This window comes from Lagenorhynchus albirostris, chromosome 3 (assembly GCF_949774975.1).
Source record: "Lagenorhynchus albirostris chromosome 3, mLagAlb1.1, whole genome shotgun sequence".
In the NCBI taxonomy this organism is placed as follows: Eukaryota; Metazoa; Chordata; class Mammalia; order Artiodactyla; family Delphinidae; genus Lagenorhynchus; species Lagenorhynchus albirostris.
Window position 1 is genome coordinate 61,910,832 of NC_083097.1, and position 16,091 is coordinate 61,926,922.

A 16,091-nucleotide genomic window follows, 5' to 3' on the forward strand; every position below is an offset into this window, starting at 1 on the left:
ACAGAGGAAAGCCTCTTAGCAAGAAATAAGGAAAAAAACCAAAACAAACGAGACTCCTGCAGAAACCTAGGGTGATATGCCACAGTCAGAATACAAAGCCAGGAGGAGTGACAAATGGTTGGTCCATGGGAGTCGTCATACATAGCTCTCCAAAGAGCCCTAATATTTAAAAGAAGGGTGAGGTGTGAGCAGAGCTGACAGGGGTCTGAAAGGGGTCCTTTCCCTGGCAGCTTCCTGCTGTCAGTGCAAAGGGAAGGGAGTGCACGTGAGGCAGAACCGCCCAGCATCAGTTGACTAGGAGATTACAGTACAGAAGCCTGGGAACAAAGGTCACAGCTTCTCCAAAGGTGGGGCAGACCGAGCGCACTTCAATCACAGCTGCGTCAAACGCCCACACTCTGCACCATCACAGCAACAGCAACAGCAAAGCCCGAGAAGGAGACCCTGCAAACCACGTTTTGAAGACCACCACCACCTTACTCACCTTGGTTCTGTTTTTCAACTTCATTAGGAAAATCTGCAAGCATAGATATCAGGTGAAGAGAACGGACAATGAACACCACATACGGAACACTGGTTAACGTGTTGCCGTATCTGTTCTGCAGATCCACAGCACACACACTCACACTCACACTCACATGCAGACATCTTTTCTCTGAACCATCGGAAAATGAGTCACAGATGCCTTGACACTTCACCCCTAAATACTTTTGCATACACCTCCTAAAAATGAGGACATTCTCCTTTGTGACCACAGTAAAATGAACACACCCAAGAAAACTGACAATAATTCCCTTATATCCCAAAGCTGGGTCCACACTCAAGTTTCCCTACCCTGCCTCCATTTTTATAGCTGTTTTTTTAAAACCATGACTCAGCCGAGGCTCATGCATTGCATCTCGTTATGTCTTTAGTCTCTTTTAGTCAAAAATAGTCCTTCCGTCCCTAACCTACCCCGTGCTGCCTGCATTTTTTCCTCTGACATTGCCTTTTTTGAAGATACCAGGCTAGCTGTCTTACAGGATACCCCACAATTTGTCTAGTTCCTCATGTTGCCATTGAAACTTGTTCTCTATCCTCTACTGTAGAGAAACTGGAGGTTAAATTTAAAGGCTAGTTTAGATTCAGCTTAAATATGTTTGGTGAGAATCCTTTGGAGGTGGTGCTGTGTAATTCCTACTGCATCACACTTGGGAGGAATATGATTGAGGCTACACCTCAGAATCAGTAACTTTACACATACATACATATGCATAAGTGTATGTGTGTGTATATAGAAAGAGACAAAAACAGACAGAACAGTCTGTCTGGTCCTCTCTGGCCCTAAAAAAAAATCCAAATGTTGGTGAGGCAGTGAGCAGGAAGTCTGCTCTGGGCAGGGCCTGGGGGGTGGGGTGGGGGGCGGGGGGCACTTGGTGGTGGTCGTTCTGATGTCACAGTGAAGACGCCCTGTCTTGAGAGAGGCCATCCTGGAAGCTAAAGAAATCCTTCACCAAAGGGATTTTACTTTACATAGTCTTTGTGATTCAGTAAGTACTAAAAAAATAGGAACTCTTGTGATTAATAATAAATTTACTACACTGACCCATGTGGCCCAAACAAGCGATACGCTTCGGAGCAGACTGCACTTTGCTCCCACACCACGGGTAGTTTCTTGGCCCATATCCGTGTTCATTATTACCACCTCCCTCAGATGCACAAGTCCCACGAAGGCTCACCACCATGGCCTCCAGCCCAGCGTCTCCGGAAGGATAAGAGGATTAGGAAGGTAGAATTCATGTGCTTTTGCCTTCCAGAAGCTGGAAAGACCCCCTAGAGTGCTACTTCTAAGAGTGCGGTCCCTGGACGCCCCCAGTTCCTAGAGGGGGATGTGGGCCACCTGTTTCCAACAGCCTAAGTTCCTGGTTCCCACACACTGAACCAAACCTTCTGGAGGTGCTGCCAGAAACTGCGCTTTTAACAAGCCCCCAGGAGCTTCTTTACACACTGGACTCTGAGAGTCCGTCCGCTGGGAGGAGGTCTCGCACGGGTGCGGTCCGCTTGCACAGAGCCGTTCCCTGGGGCTGGGGCAAGGAGGGGGCGTGGGCAGCGGACGCTGAGGCCGAAGAGAAGGCCGACAGGCGACGGGTGGCCCAGCGCATCAGGACACAGCCAGACCAGCTGTCCCCGGCACAGCTCGCAGAGCCACGCAAGTCACAGGCACGGGCGACTCTGCAGGGAGACCAGCCGCCCCCTTACGCCTCCGCTCACGTGTTATCCGGGAATCCTCGGAGGATGGCGTGCGGGGCCCCCAGTCCATGGGGGCCTCCTCTTCGGAGCACAAGCGGTGTTAGAACTGAAGAGACAGCGCTGGCGTGAGCAGCTCAGCACCTTCCACGATCTTTGTAAAAAAATCAGCTACCGGGCTTCCCTGGTGGCGCAGTAGTCGAGAGTCCGCCTGCCGATGCAGGGGACACGGGTCATGTCCCGGTCAGGGAAGATCCCACATGCCGCGGAGCGGCTGGGCCCGTGAGCCATGGCCGCTGAGCCTGTGCGTCCGGAGCCTGTGCTCCGCAATGGGAGAGGCCACAACAGTGAGAGGCCCGCGTACCGCAAAAAAAAAAAAAAAAAAAAAAAAAAAAAATCAGCTGCCAAAGGAAGTTCTGCAAACTCTCATTTGTCCTGGTCCCTCCCTGAACTACACTGACTATGGAAATGCAGACACCTTGACTCCGTTTAAAAGGAGGGTCCAAGTACACTAATAGTTACACTGTTCTTCAGGCTACAGCCTCAATGTGCTCAACACCTCCTGCTCATTGCCAGTATCCTTTCCTCACGGATAAACCCGTCCGCTCCATCCCACCTCTGACTCTACAGGCAAACCCTCAAGCTGTGCTTCTCAACCGGGGGCGACTGCGTCCCTCCCGCCTTGCAGGGGACACCTGGCAATGTCTGGAAACAGTTTCGGTTGTCACAGCTTGGAGTGGGGAGGGGTGTTACTTGTATGTAGCGAGCAGAGGCCAAGGGTGCTGCTAACACTGGCCCTCCCGCAGCAGAGCAAGTCGGGCTGTGGAGGGTGACAGCCCCGCTCTGGGGCCTTGCTGCAGTCTTCACATTTGTAGGTGCAACTTAAAATGGAGCTCGAAAATCCCCCCACTTTAGAAAGATCTACTCTAATGAGCAAGTCATGTTCTATCATCTGGATGGACATGCATAGTATTCACTAAATTAAGTACACTTGCAGCCGTTTTTCTGCAAAATTCTTCTAAGGTCCAAGCTAATCTGTATGCCCAAGATGTCAGGCTGACAGGACGTGGAATCCAACTTGCCAGAGTTGACAGAACCTCGACCCTGCCTCTCCCGGGGTCCTGGCAGTTTTTCTGGACCACAAACGAAAATCAGCTCTTGCTTTCAGTCATCTCTACTCTACGAATGGCAAAACGGGGCTTCTCGAAACTGCAAGTTTGGCCACATGGCCTTTATTTCTCCCGAATTCTCCTTCTCCAGAGTTGAGCTGGCCACTCAGTACGTGCTCAGGTGGCCTTGGCCACTGCAAATGTCAGGGAATCTCAAGGAACTTACCAAGTAGACCTAAGTAATTTCAGGCATTCCAGTTATTACCTGACCCCAGCTTGGCTCCCCTCTGCAAGATGCTTCTCTCTCGCGCTGAACCCAGAGGTGGTTTCAGCTGCTTGGTGGCCCCTCCAGAGAAGTGAAGGTTCCACTCTCCAGAACACCTCAGCAAGCCTCTTTTTCCTGGGTCTGATCACTCGCTGAGGAGCCGCTCATTGTCAAGTTTGTTTGTTAATTCACCAGTCCTGGCCGGTCACATGTGTCTTCCTCGATGCCCACTCCAACTCCTCTGTATCCAATCAATTTGCTTTCTGAGCACACATTTCTAGAGGGATCATTTTTATACTCTGTCCTGAGGCATCAGCAACCAGGGACAACAAGTCCACCTGTCTGGTCCTATTTTCTAAATGATCCATTCTTTAAGATTTCTCAAGCCCACTTACACATTATTGATTTATTTATTTGGCTGTGTCAGGTTTTATTTGCGTCATGTGGGATCTTCATTGTGACATGTGGCTTTGCTGCGGCACGCGGGCTTCTCTAGTCACGGCTTGTGGGCTTCTCTCTCGTTGTGGTGCGTGGGCTCCAGAGCGCGCGGGCTCAGTAGTTTCGGGGCGTGGACGTAGTTGCCCCGCGCCAAGTGGAATCTTATTTCCCCAACCAGGGATCGAACCCGCACCCCTTGCATTGGAAGGTGGATTCTTAACCACTGGGACCACCAGGGAAGTCCCCCACTTACACATTTTATAACTTCTTTTCTTTCTACAAATGTCATCATTTAAAAATCTGCACGAGGCAAGTCTTCCTTTACGTGTCTTTCTCTTTCTGTCCAACAGGAGAGACTGAAGAACCAACTTCCATGGTGGGCACGAAGGTGTGACTCAGCACAGATACTGCTAGCCAGGGCCCACACGCCTATGCCCTGTACGCACTGTGTGGGGTGTCAAAGGTTTCGGGTTTGCTGAAGTGGAATTACAACTTGAGCTTCAAGAGATGCCTTTTAATGTTACTGTTTTACATAATTTTAAATAGAAGGTATTTTTCATACTCATAATGAATTCTGGCAAAATATAAGGCGTTACGTGAGCCTCACTAGTATTTTCAGGATCAACAAGAAAGCAGAGAGTTTTAATGGACAAAAGTAACACAGGGTGGAAAACGAAAAACTTACAAGGCCTTACACATAAAAATCAAGATACCTCCTGCTTCATGAACTCCCTGGTGTCATAGAGGGGGACTGCAAATGCCCTCTGTTTAAGTGACCCAACTCTGAGAATAAATAACCCTTAGGGGATGGACTTCTGTCTCATCTAAGTGGACAGCTGGGCAGCCTGCCCCAGCACTGGGGAGCACGGATGTTCATTCTTACAGCAACTGCAGGCTTTCTTGTCCCTCCTGCACAGAGGCAGAAAGAATTGTTGCTTGTTCGCAAGATACAAGGCCATCAGCCAGGTTCCCCTCCAGCAGCTTAAGAAGGCCCAAACACGATCAATGGAGAGGATTATGCCACCTGTTCCTTCTGAGCCTCTCACACAAACCCATAAAACACCAAGTAAGCTCAAGAATCAACTAGAACAAGAGTCCTTTCCTGACTGGAAGCTTCTGGGAAAGCTCTTGTGAAAGACTGTATTATACTTTCAAATATTCTGTCTCTTCTTCGAGGAAGATGATATTGTCCCACCCCATGGACATCAGACCTGACCACGGGCCTTGCTCAGCCAGTCCCACGGGGGCAGAAGTGACACAGGCCACTTCTGGGCAGAAGAGCTTAGGAGCTGGTGCTTTGTCGTCCAGCTCTCTTCCCACTCCCATGAAATCAGAAAAATCCCAGACAGAGATCTCTCCATCCACCTGGGTCCCTGACAACACGAAGCAGAGGCACAGCCGGCCCTTGACGGACGTGCAGTGTGGGTGAAAAAACCAAACCTCTGTTGCTGCCGATGCTGAGATTTTAGGGTCATGGCACGACCCAACCTCCTCTGAGGGCTGAGCTCCTGGCAGAGCCAGTGCCTGTGCATCCTGTCTTTGGCGTCAGGATACATTCAACTCCACCATCCCCTACGACAGACACGGCGAAGAACTGTTTGAAATTTAACAACAATAAAATTCATCTAGTGAGACACGTGAAAGCTTGGCAACTATCTCAGAAATATTCACTGTACAACTCACTGAGGTAAACTGCTTCGATAAAAAGTTTACTTTCTGGGGCCTCCCTGGTGGCACAGTGGTTGAGAGTCCGCCTGCCGAGGAAGGGGACGCGGGTTCGTGCCCCGGTCCGGGAAGATCCCACGTGCCGCGGAGCGGCTGGGCCCGTGAGCCATGGCCGCTGAGCCTGCGCGTCCGGAGCCTGTGCTCCGCAGCGGGAGAGGCCACAGCAGGAGAGGCCTGCGTACCACACACACACACACACACACACACACACACACACACACACACACAGTTTACTTTCTTAATTTTAAGGTTAATGAATGGAAGTGCTAAGAAAGAAGAAAAAGTCCCAATTGAGGAAATGAGGACATCAGCAGTGACTCTGAGAGCGACAGCTGAAGAACAGCTTCCCACATCAGGCGCTTCTCCGAGCCTCTTTCCAAAGAGCCCTGACTCACCCGGAGCTGCCTCGGCTTTCCTTCTCTTCCTTCCATCCTGGGGCGGCTCCAGCTACCTGTGTAGCTGCCAGCTACGATGGCAACTAGGAAGTGTGCTTCCAACGAACACAAGAAGAGAGCCCTCAGCTCTGCCTGGAGGGAGGCTCAGCCGGACCAGCAGCGCAGCAGACACGTCCAGGACCAGCTGGTACCAGGTGTCAGACCAGGACGCAGGGGCGGGGCTGCCCAGGGGCCTGTCTCCAATGGGCATCAGGCTAGGTCTTTCCAAGGAATGGAGCCCACAGGGCTGGAGCGAGGGTATCCACAAACCAAGGGGGCAAGAGACCACGGAGGAGGGCAGTGGGGATGACTGAAGCCCTGGGCCTCTGGCTGCAAACAAGAAGTAACGACAGCCCAGGATGCAGGGCAGTAAACGCGGAGAGAGTGAAAGGCTGAGCCCATGGGGCATGAGGTGGAAGAAGCAAGTCACAGGCAGACAAATGGCTGTGACCACACTTTTAACTGGTTTCTGGTCATCTCCACCATGAGAATCCAAATATTCCCTCCAGGAATACAGTCATTTCAGAGATGAAGGAGAAGAACATGGCATTAGGGTGAAAACTGGTGGCTTCCGTGAAGAAAATGTTCATCAGCACATGAGAACACCTGTCACTTTAAAAATACAGTTGATTTAAGTTAGGTATTGCCTCCTTTTGAACCAAGTCTGTATATATAGACACAGGCACAGACACACACACACACACACACACACACACACACACATATGTGGTATCATCTTATAAACTCAAAAGTTAGTAGTAGACAAAAATGTTAATCTGGAAATAGTCACAGGTAGTTAAAGAATGGCAAAAACGTTTTTCTTTCCTTGTATCTCCACTGGCCCTGAAAACCTGACCCAATTAATGCTACTGACAGAAGAAACGGAGTGGTTAATGTTCAAGTTGGGCCTTAGTGCCAAGGTTCCAAGCAACCGTTAAGGAGGTGACGGGTGTGAGCATGAGCGCAGCGGAAACCTCATCCCAGCGTGGCCCAGGGGACAGGCCAGCTGCATGACTCACAGAGAGGGGCGCCAGCCCAAACCCCAAGCCAGGAACTGCCTGGAGGGCACAGGGCAGCAGCAGCTCACCGCGGCAGCCACCTTCACCCGGAATCCCATCAAAACAAACGCCACAAGGCGTGCACCGCCATCGGATGTACCTGCAAAGCTCTCAGCAGGGTGACGCATTTCTAATAACCTACTACAGGATATCATTAATGAAACGGGGCTAATGATGTAAGATAACCCTCATCCTTAAAAACCAAGACCTAATTCGGGATTTACCCAGGCACCTAGACAATGCTAGCCACTGCTCACTTTAAAAAAAAAAAAACACAACACCTTCTATATTCTCACTGAGGTCGTTTCTGTTTCTAACCAACATTGCTAAGCAGTAGGGGTATTTTAGAAAGTTTTTGAATGATTTAAAGGGCCAAAGTTTATTGTAGGCTGGTTCATATTTCTAAAAGCATCACTGAAAATGTCCAAACTCGCTGTTTTTATTATTTCACTCACACCGACGCTGGTCTTTCACAAACAAAGTTACAACTTGCAGACTTAACATCTGAACTGCCCTATCTTGTGTCCACAGTACACACTTCCTGAAAGCCAGTGAGCTCAGAGAAGGATCTGGACACAGCCTAAGGCTTTATGTATTGAACACACAGGCAATAAAGAACAAAATGCCCATATTCACAAACATGGCTCTTCATTCATGCAGCAAAAATGTCCCCTCTTTAGTGCCCTACTTCTCTCAAATATTTAAGACCCATGAAATACTGTGTGATGAGAATGCACACACACATACAGACACACACTCACACACATTTGTAATGTTAGATGTTTTTAACATCTAAAAAGTCAGCAGGACAGATTTGTATGCTGCATCCGTGCCCAGTTCATTAAACACTATCCGTCTCAGTGATCTCACAGCCAGATATCAAGCCACCAGCGTTTTGCAACTTTCCCTAATGAGAATGCCAAATGCAAAACCACAGACAGGTTTAAACTTCCTTCATTTATTAACTAGAGGAATTCCCCAGACATTTAGGATTCAAACTGTGTTTTGAAAACAGGTGAGCTCAAGTGTAGTTCCCAAAGGGATGCACACTCTTCGAGGAAAAGCAAGTTCAACACGGAGCTGCCAGCAGCTTCGGGACCATCCTTAAAGGCAGGCAAGGCCTCGGCCTGCATTACTGAACTGGCCTAAGGACTCAGGAATGTGCCAGGTGGGAGGAGGCGGCCCAGTGAGCTTTTCTCACTGCAGCTCAGATGAAGTCAGTGCAGACTCAAAGTTCAAGCCGGTCACAGAAAACCCCATTGTGGAAGTTTGAACTCTTGTCCTTGTTCATAGGATCCAAGACTCTTTCTGGGAACAGGGACTTATTGTTACAGCTTCTGACAACAGCGCAGCCTCGTAAACAGAGATGAACTCAGAAGAAGAGAGTACAGATCAGAAGACCAGGCCACTTAAAAATAAACACAAAAGTGCTGGAAAGGCTGGGAATACAAACAGCTTTAGGTTCACTTCCCTGAGACATCCCAACCGCCTGTTCCCCACCTTCTCACCTGTAAGGGCTGCTAAGCGAGGTGGGCCAAGAGGGACCTGTCCCAGTTTACACACGTGTCCAGTGCCCTGGACTCCAGGTGCCGCCATGGGCACCTCCCTTTGAACCCGCGTGGCTCAGAAACAGAAAGGTGCTTGGCAAGGGAGCCCCAGGCAATCAGGGGAGGGGAAAAATAAGACTGTGTTTTGGTTAGGTAAGAAAAAGGAGCACCCTGGCGTGCTGACACATATTTCTCTGAGGTGGTTGCAGCTAACAGACTTCATTACAGCAAATATTTCCCACGGCTCTGATGACCACGGGCCTCGGGAGAAGACACCCACACATGGCAGAGAAAGGCCCTTTCTCCACATCCCACGTGCCAACCCCCCATGAGCGGGGTGGCTGACCATTCTGGGTGCCGGCAGAAAACGTGGGCAGGACAGTGTTTGGGGGAAGGCCTCTCTGGCTCACGCACAGGATGAAGGTGTGCTCACCCTCTCAAGGTTGCTACCAAACCCACTGCCCCACGCTTCCAGCCAATGAGCACATCCAGAAAGGTAGCCTCGGGGGTGATTCAGTCTGGAACCAGACTTTCTGGATTTGAATCCTGGTTCTACCACTTCCTAGGCGGTCACCTTGAGCCCAAATGTGGCTCTGTACCTCAGTTCCTGTGTCTGTAAAATGGGGATACGAATAGAACCTACCACACAGGCATGTTGTGAAGATCAACTAAGTTAGAGTAAGTAACAAGCTTAGAACAGTGCTTGCTGGATGGTAAGGACTCCAGGCAGGTGGAGTACACTTTCTCGAGCAGGATCCAGCCTCCCCAGCCCCCAATCCCACAGCAACAAGGCCACTTCCGAGGTCACACCACGGCATTCCTTTCTCCATTCAGATCTTCCTGTGGTAGGGCCCACCTGGCATGTGAGGAATTAGCCTCACCATCAAGTATCAATTTTCTCCATGTAAAAAGAGTTCTACAGCACAAAGGATACAAATGGATACAAAAAGGATACAGAAGACCTATTTCAACGCTATCACCCTGGCTGTACCTTTAGCTCTGTGTCTTTGAACAATGACGTGGAGGTGTTCAAAGTATCTACCCCAAAGGGTGTTACAAGGGTTAAAAATCCGTGCATGTAAAGCAAGTATCATCTGAAGTGCTCAACAGGTAGCAGGAATCACCACTATGATCATATTTGGTCAACATTTATTTTTATGCTCTTGGTGGGCTGTCTCCACACAGCCACAAAAAATCACCTTCTACTATCAATATCCTTCTATAGCCTGAAGCTCGTCAAATAGCAAAGTCATGGGGGGAACAAAAACACTAGACAGGAAGCAGGGCAACACGGGCTCTGGTCTAGGCTGCTGGCTAATGGTGTGTGACCACATGCGGCATCCTTAGCTGCTCTGGCTTCAGGGTCTCAGGTAGAAAGTGTGTGTGGGGGGTGTTGGAGCTGCAGATCACCATTGTCACTTCTACCTCCCAAAATCAGTCATTTCAAGAACATGATCACCCTTATCATCTTCTCCCAGACCAGGGGCTCCCCCTGGAGCAGGTGGCTTTCTAAGTCCTATGGCTCCGGTTGCAGGGGAGCAAGACACGCTTATGAGAAGTGCCAAGTGCAGAGGCAGAAGAGAAGGTTCATCTGAGCACAGGGAGCTGTCCAAGGGTCCCGGCCAGAGGGCGTGGGCTACACTGACTCCCCCTTATCATCCCCTTTCTCCTCTGGGGAGGGAGAACCCACCTGTAACCATTCATTTCCAGGTGCAGAGTGTCTCTCTCATTCTTGGAACCACCGCAGAGCAGTCCCCGCTCCAGCCTTCGGGCTAACAACTAAAAACGAGGTCCTCTCTATCCCTAGCTTCACATATGGAGCCAGCAATTAAAGAACCCTTACTTGGCTCTGAAAAATCCGTGGTTATAAAGAGGGTCCCTCCTTTCTTAGATACTTTAGCTTCTGTTCTAGACAAGTACAATGCTTGCTTATAAGGAATTTCATAGCCATATGCCAAAGGACATGATAGAATACAAAGTTTTGATCACTGTTTAAAAGTATTTATATTTTGGCTTCCTGTTTATTGCAAGAAGGGTGCCAACTGATTAACAAAGGCATCTGAGTACCAGTTCTCCAGCTGGAGATGCCAACAACATGAGAGACTCCTTTTTTTTTTTTTTTTGCAGTACGCGGGCCTCTCACTGTTGTGGCCTCTCCCGTTGCGGAGCACAGGCTCCGGACGCGCAGGCTCAGTGGCCATGGCGCACGGGCCCAGCCGCTCCGTGGCATGTGGGATCTTCCCGGACCGGGGCACAAACCCGTGTCCCCTGCATCGGCAGGCGGACTCTCAACCACTGCGCCACCAGGGAAGCCCGAGAGACTCCTTTTTAAGTGTTTTGGTTGCAGGCAGGAATCAAGTCATATTGCTTTTATTTCAAAACATAAACTGTATGAAACTGTCCAATAAAATTAATGTTTGCTGCTACTTATTCTCTGTTCCTTGGTGAATTATTAAAGTCAAGCAGTGCAATTCTCTCATTAGTTATAAATGGCCCCAGAAGGCTGATTTACATCCATCGAGGGGCACTTATTTCTGATAAGTATTCTTATTAATGATATAACGTCTTGTTTTGTTAAGATCATTTGAAATGATTCAAATGATGTTTAAAAATCCAACACTCCAACCCAACAGCCTGGTGATGAAGCTGCTGAGCTGACATAAATTTAAAGCAATTTTCAATTTTACTCGGTACCATCAGTGAGATCATGGATGGATAGAATTTTTTAAACTTTTTTTTTTTTTTAAATTTTGGTCTCAGTGGTGTCAAAGGCAATATTTTACCAAGGTTCGGTAAAACTGATCTGATTACAATGATAATCACAGGTAGCAAAGGCCTGGGCGGGAGAGGTTCTGGTAAGACAAATTATTTGGCGGTCAACCACATAGATCCTAAATTGCAGACATGGGCTGCGAGAAGAAAGCTACGTCAACAAGAACACCACTCACAAACACGCCCAGTTTCACTTCTCCTAACTTCCTGATCTTTGTTCCAAACTGCCTTTTAGCGGAGGTGGCCATTCACAAAAGCAAGGGCTGAACTGTATTCAGCCTCTGTGATACGAGCAAGAAGAAAAGCGCAGCCCTTCTAAGGCCACTCTGTGTAGGTGACTAACGAGCTGATGACTGAGGTGTGCACACACAGACGCACCGACGCACCTCCCACCCCCGCCAAGAAGCCAAGGGCCCAGAGGCTTCAAAGAACAGAAGCAATGGACTGCTGCGGTTCTGGGTGACTGCACCAATTCTGCAAAAATAGCTCTTATTTTTTCCCAGGACCCAGAATATTTGATTTCTGGATTTTTCCTCTGTCCTTATCTCGTTAAGTCCCACCCTTCTTTGAAAATAATGCTCATAAAACATCTGCTGAAACTAAAGCGCTTATAAAGGAGTCACATATCGTGGGCTTCCCAAACTGGAGAATTTCTATTAATGTGTATTGTTGACCTTTGTTTATCACGGTGATTAGCAACTGCTAACTTTTATTGAATTAGGCACTGAAGCTCTAAAGAGGTAAGACAAGGTAGGTGCCCTTGCCCAAGATGTGACAGTCCAAGGTGTGTAGGGGACACACTGGGTAATGGTGGGGGGAGGGAGAGGGAGGACACAAAGATACTCCTACTGGCCTCATGGAAACATCATTAAAGTTGGAATCAGGAAACAGAGACTTAAGATGGACCAAGGCCAAGTGGAGCGTGACTAGCCACTGAGAAGTGTGCTGTGGTGGGCAGGGCAGTACTAGATCAGGGAGAACACTGAGGAAAACACAATGAGGTTTTATTAGGAGTATAATAATTGGGAAGTAAATCTATCGTTAGTTCAAACGGGAGAGTCGCAGCTGGGGTGGGGAAAGGCTGGAATTTTTCTGTTTCTGTTGGATAACCCTGGATGGTGGCATAAAAACACTTCTTAAACGAAATCTAAAGGGCTGGATCATGCTGACATTGCTTATGCTCTGAGCAAAACAGAAGTGGCTGATAACCCTCACGTCTTTTTTGTGTAAGTAGAAATGATGGCTGAAAGGGTGAATGACAGCTAAGCCAGGCGTATCTGCTATTTAGTATGACGAATTTTAAACAGAAGAATGAAAATTAACCTTATTTTCTAACAGTCCCTTTACCCAAATTCACTATTTTTTTTTTTTTTTAAATTTATGGCTGAGTTGGGTCTTCGTTGCTGCGCACGGGCATTCTCTAGTTGCGGTGAGCAGGGGCTACTCTTCGTTGCGGTGCACGGGCTTCTCATTGCAGTGGCTTCTCTTGTTGTGGAAAGCGGGCTCTAGAGCGCAGGCTCAGTAGTTGTGGCTCCTGGGCTCTAGAGCGCAGGCTCAGTAGTTGTGGTGTGCGGGCTTAGTTGTGGTGCGCGGGCTTAGTTGCTCAGCTGCATGTGGGATCTTCCCGGACCAGGGATCGAACCCATGTCCCCCTGCACTGGCAGGCGGATTCTTAACCACTGCGCCACCAGGGAAGTCCCCAAATTCACTTTTTAGCTTACAGGATTATTTGTGAACTTTTTATAATGATTTCAAGGAACTAGGATGACCTTTAAGTGAGTCTGGCTTTCTGATCCAAATTCGATCAAGAAAGAAACTCCCAGGACACACGGAGTTCGACAGCTTTAAGAGATAAACATGCTCCTGACATGAAGCCCAGACGGTTTTAGGAGGCTGGTGTGCTTTGCCCTCTTCTGCCTCTGTTTCAGAGCGTGATACCTTCTGGTCCTTAAAAAAACACTGCTCGTGAAACTCTTTATCATTCATAGAAATAGTTTGTACTGGATAGAGTAAATATGTATTAACTCGGCTCAGGAAAAAAATAAATGACCACTCTAGGGGAAGAGTCTGTGAGTCTAAAGTGTGATCCCCAAAAGGAATTTGCAGCCCTTTTTTCAAGCTGTCCTTTCCCACTAAATCCTCTCTCAGTTCCTGACCACGTGGGACCTTTTCAGGAGAGGAAGGAAGGGGGCTCCGATGGATGTGGTTAAGAAAACTAAAAGTTTTTCATTTTATGTAAGACATTCGATGGCTATGGGTGCCCTAATTTCCTCATCAGAAACAAAGTAAAGGTGAAGCAGGCTGGCTGGTAGTATTCATTCCTCAGAAACCATATGATCTCATTTCTGAGATTGAAAGATCACATTCACGTACAGTGACTTCTGAAGTCTGTTCACGTGCCTGGTCTGGAACCAGTGCTGTGACACCAAAATGATGACTCCCCATCCTCAAAGGGGTCACAGGCCAGCGGGGCGACAGCGAAGTCAGCGGGTGGGCTCAGCACAGAGCAGTTGGTGCTACGGAAGCAGTCAAGAGGGGCGCGCTGTTCTGCCTGGAGGCAGAGGAGGCCATGGGGACAAGTGCTGAGCACGTGGCCTGTCAGGGTCAAGGTCATCCCTCGAGGCTGGCAGGGGCGGGGTGGGGGGCGGGGAGCAGAATCGTGGCAGGAGGAGAGTGCAGGAGCCATCCTGGGAGGGACTGGATAGGTCATGTTTGGGATTTCTGAACTCCGTGTTATACATTATGATGAGGGGCCCCTATAGTAGTTTCAGCATAAAAGTGACAAAATCCGACTTGCATTTTAGAAAACTCATCTCTAGGACACCTGTGATGGAAGAAATAGTCACATACTGAGGTACGGGGAAGTCATTCTGGCTTATACATCATTTAACCCGAATTTTATGCTAACTAAAACAGCCTGCTGGTGGTCTATCAAACATACATTGTACATTTACTTGAATTATTAAAGAAAAGGGCACGTTGACCAGAAGTAAAGAACGTCCATGTTAAAAATAAAGATTAAATGCCTCTCCTCCTGGGATGCCAGTGCTGGTATTCCTTCCATGATAAGACTCCCTTCCCAGATGCCAAGGCCATACTGACTCGCTGTGTACACACGGATCTGGGTTTTTTTGGCTTTTCTTTTAAAATCTTGAAGGAATGTATCTCTGACTTGTTTGATGCTCTCTGTTCTGACAAGAGAAAAAAAAACTGTGCTGAAAACCATGCTTCTCCAGAGCAGTTCCTCAGGGTTACCCGAGAGACTGTGGGGCTATCCTCCTCAGTACAGCTCAAATAAAGCTCTTTCCCATTCCTGTTACAGACTGTTTGTCGATTATTTCCGTGGACACTTTCGAGGGTTAAGCAAGTAACGGATGGAATAAACCTGTCCCGAGTGAGTGTCTGCGTGTGCCCGTTGCACACGTGCACGCAGAGCTGCACCAGAGCTGCGCACAGGCCCAGTGGGAGCTGGGGACCACCAGGTTTGTTCAATGGGGGCAGCGGCCCCCTCCATGCAGCGGATTGCTGCCAGCGATGTAGAAAGGGGCACATCTGTAGCACCAGGAAGGCCAGTTAGGAAGCTCTGGCAGGGATCCAAGCGAGGAAGGGTAAGGGCCAGAGCTACTGCACTGGAGGGGGCAGGTTCGAGAAATGTTTAGGAGGGGCAGTAAGACTCAGAGAGTAACTGGACCTGGAGGCTACTGGGAAGAGGAGTCAAGGAGGACTCCCAGATTTCTGTACAGCTACTTGAATGTTTCCACTCCCTGGAGTAGGAATACGGGAGGAGGGACATGTTGGGCGAGATCACGAGTCTAGTCTGGGTGGAGAAGAAGCTGAGGTCTGTGCGGACGTACACGAGGCACTGGGAGCTCTGGGGTCTTCCGGCGTAAGGGCTGCAAGGGGCATGGATGAGATCTCCCAAGTGACGCTGTGAAGTAAGAAGACAGGAGGAACAGGACGTCCCCTGGGTATAGGAGAAAACTGCCAAAGGGATGGAGGAGCAGGCCAACGGGGAAGACAGAGGGGACCACGTGTCCTGGAGGGCAAGGCGGAGGGAGATGGGCGCGGGTCCCCAAGGTCCGCAGAGACCAGGGCCTACAGGGCTGTTCACGACCCAGGAAACACAGAATCCTAAAAAGAGGTAAGGAGACGGCTCAGCAGGAGCCGGTCAGTCTCACTGTGGCCTGAGATACACTTCAAAGTGCTGTGCACTGCATTTTAGCTAGATCCTCAATTTCCCGGCCCCAAGCATTTAATTAAATGCAAAAAAAGTCCCAAGGAGTACCTTATCTGAGGAGTCATTACAATAAACAGGCAGTTAGCACAAGGTCAAGATGAGGACGAATGTGAACAATACAGCGCTTCGAGACTGCTGGGGGCGTGAGGAGGGGTGCTGGGGAAGGAAACGGGCCGGACAATGCACAGATGTGGAGGTTTTCGCTGCCAGGAGTATCAGACAAACAGGAAGACCTTAAACTTCTCCAACTGGGAACGCTCAGTTTTGCCTGCTGAGCAGA

At 49.1% G+C, this 16,091-nt stretch overlaps 1 protein-coding gene across 8 annotated transcripts in view; it reads right to left on the reverse strand.

Moving 5' to 3' along the window:
* The window catches only part of LHFPL2 (LHFPL tetraspan subfamily member 2), a 183,754-nt gene that overhangs the window by 28,747 nt on the left and 138,916 nt on the right, over positions 1-16,091 (reverse strand). For 2 of the 8 annotated variants that reach the window (XR_009539509.1, XR_009539507.1), the window contains one exon: positions 12,457-14,765. The exons of 5 other annotated variants lie outside the window; for them this stretch is intronic. The gene's annotated coding sequence lies outside the window, so the exon portion shown is untranslated. Of the gene's footprint in view, positions 1-12,456; positions 14,766-16,091 lie in introns of those variants that run through there. One more of the 8 variants, XR_009539508.1, reaches the window with a different exon arrangement.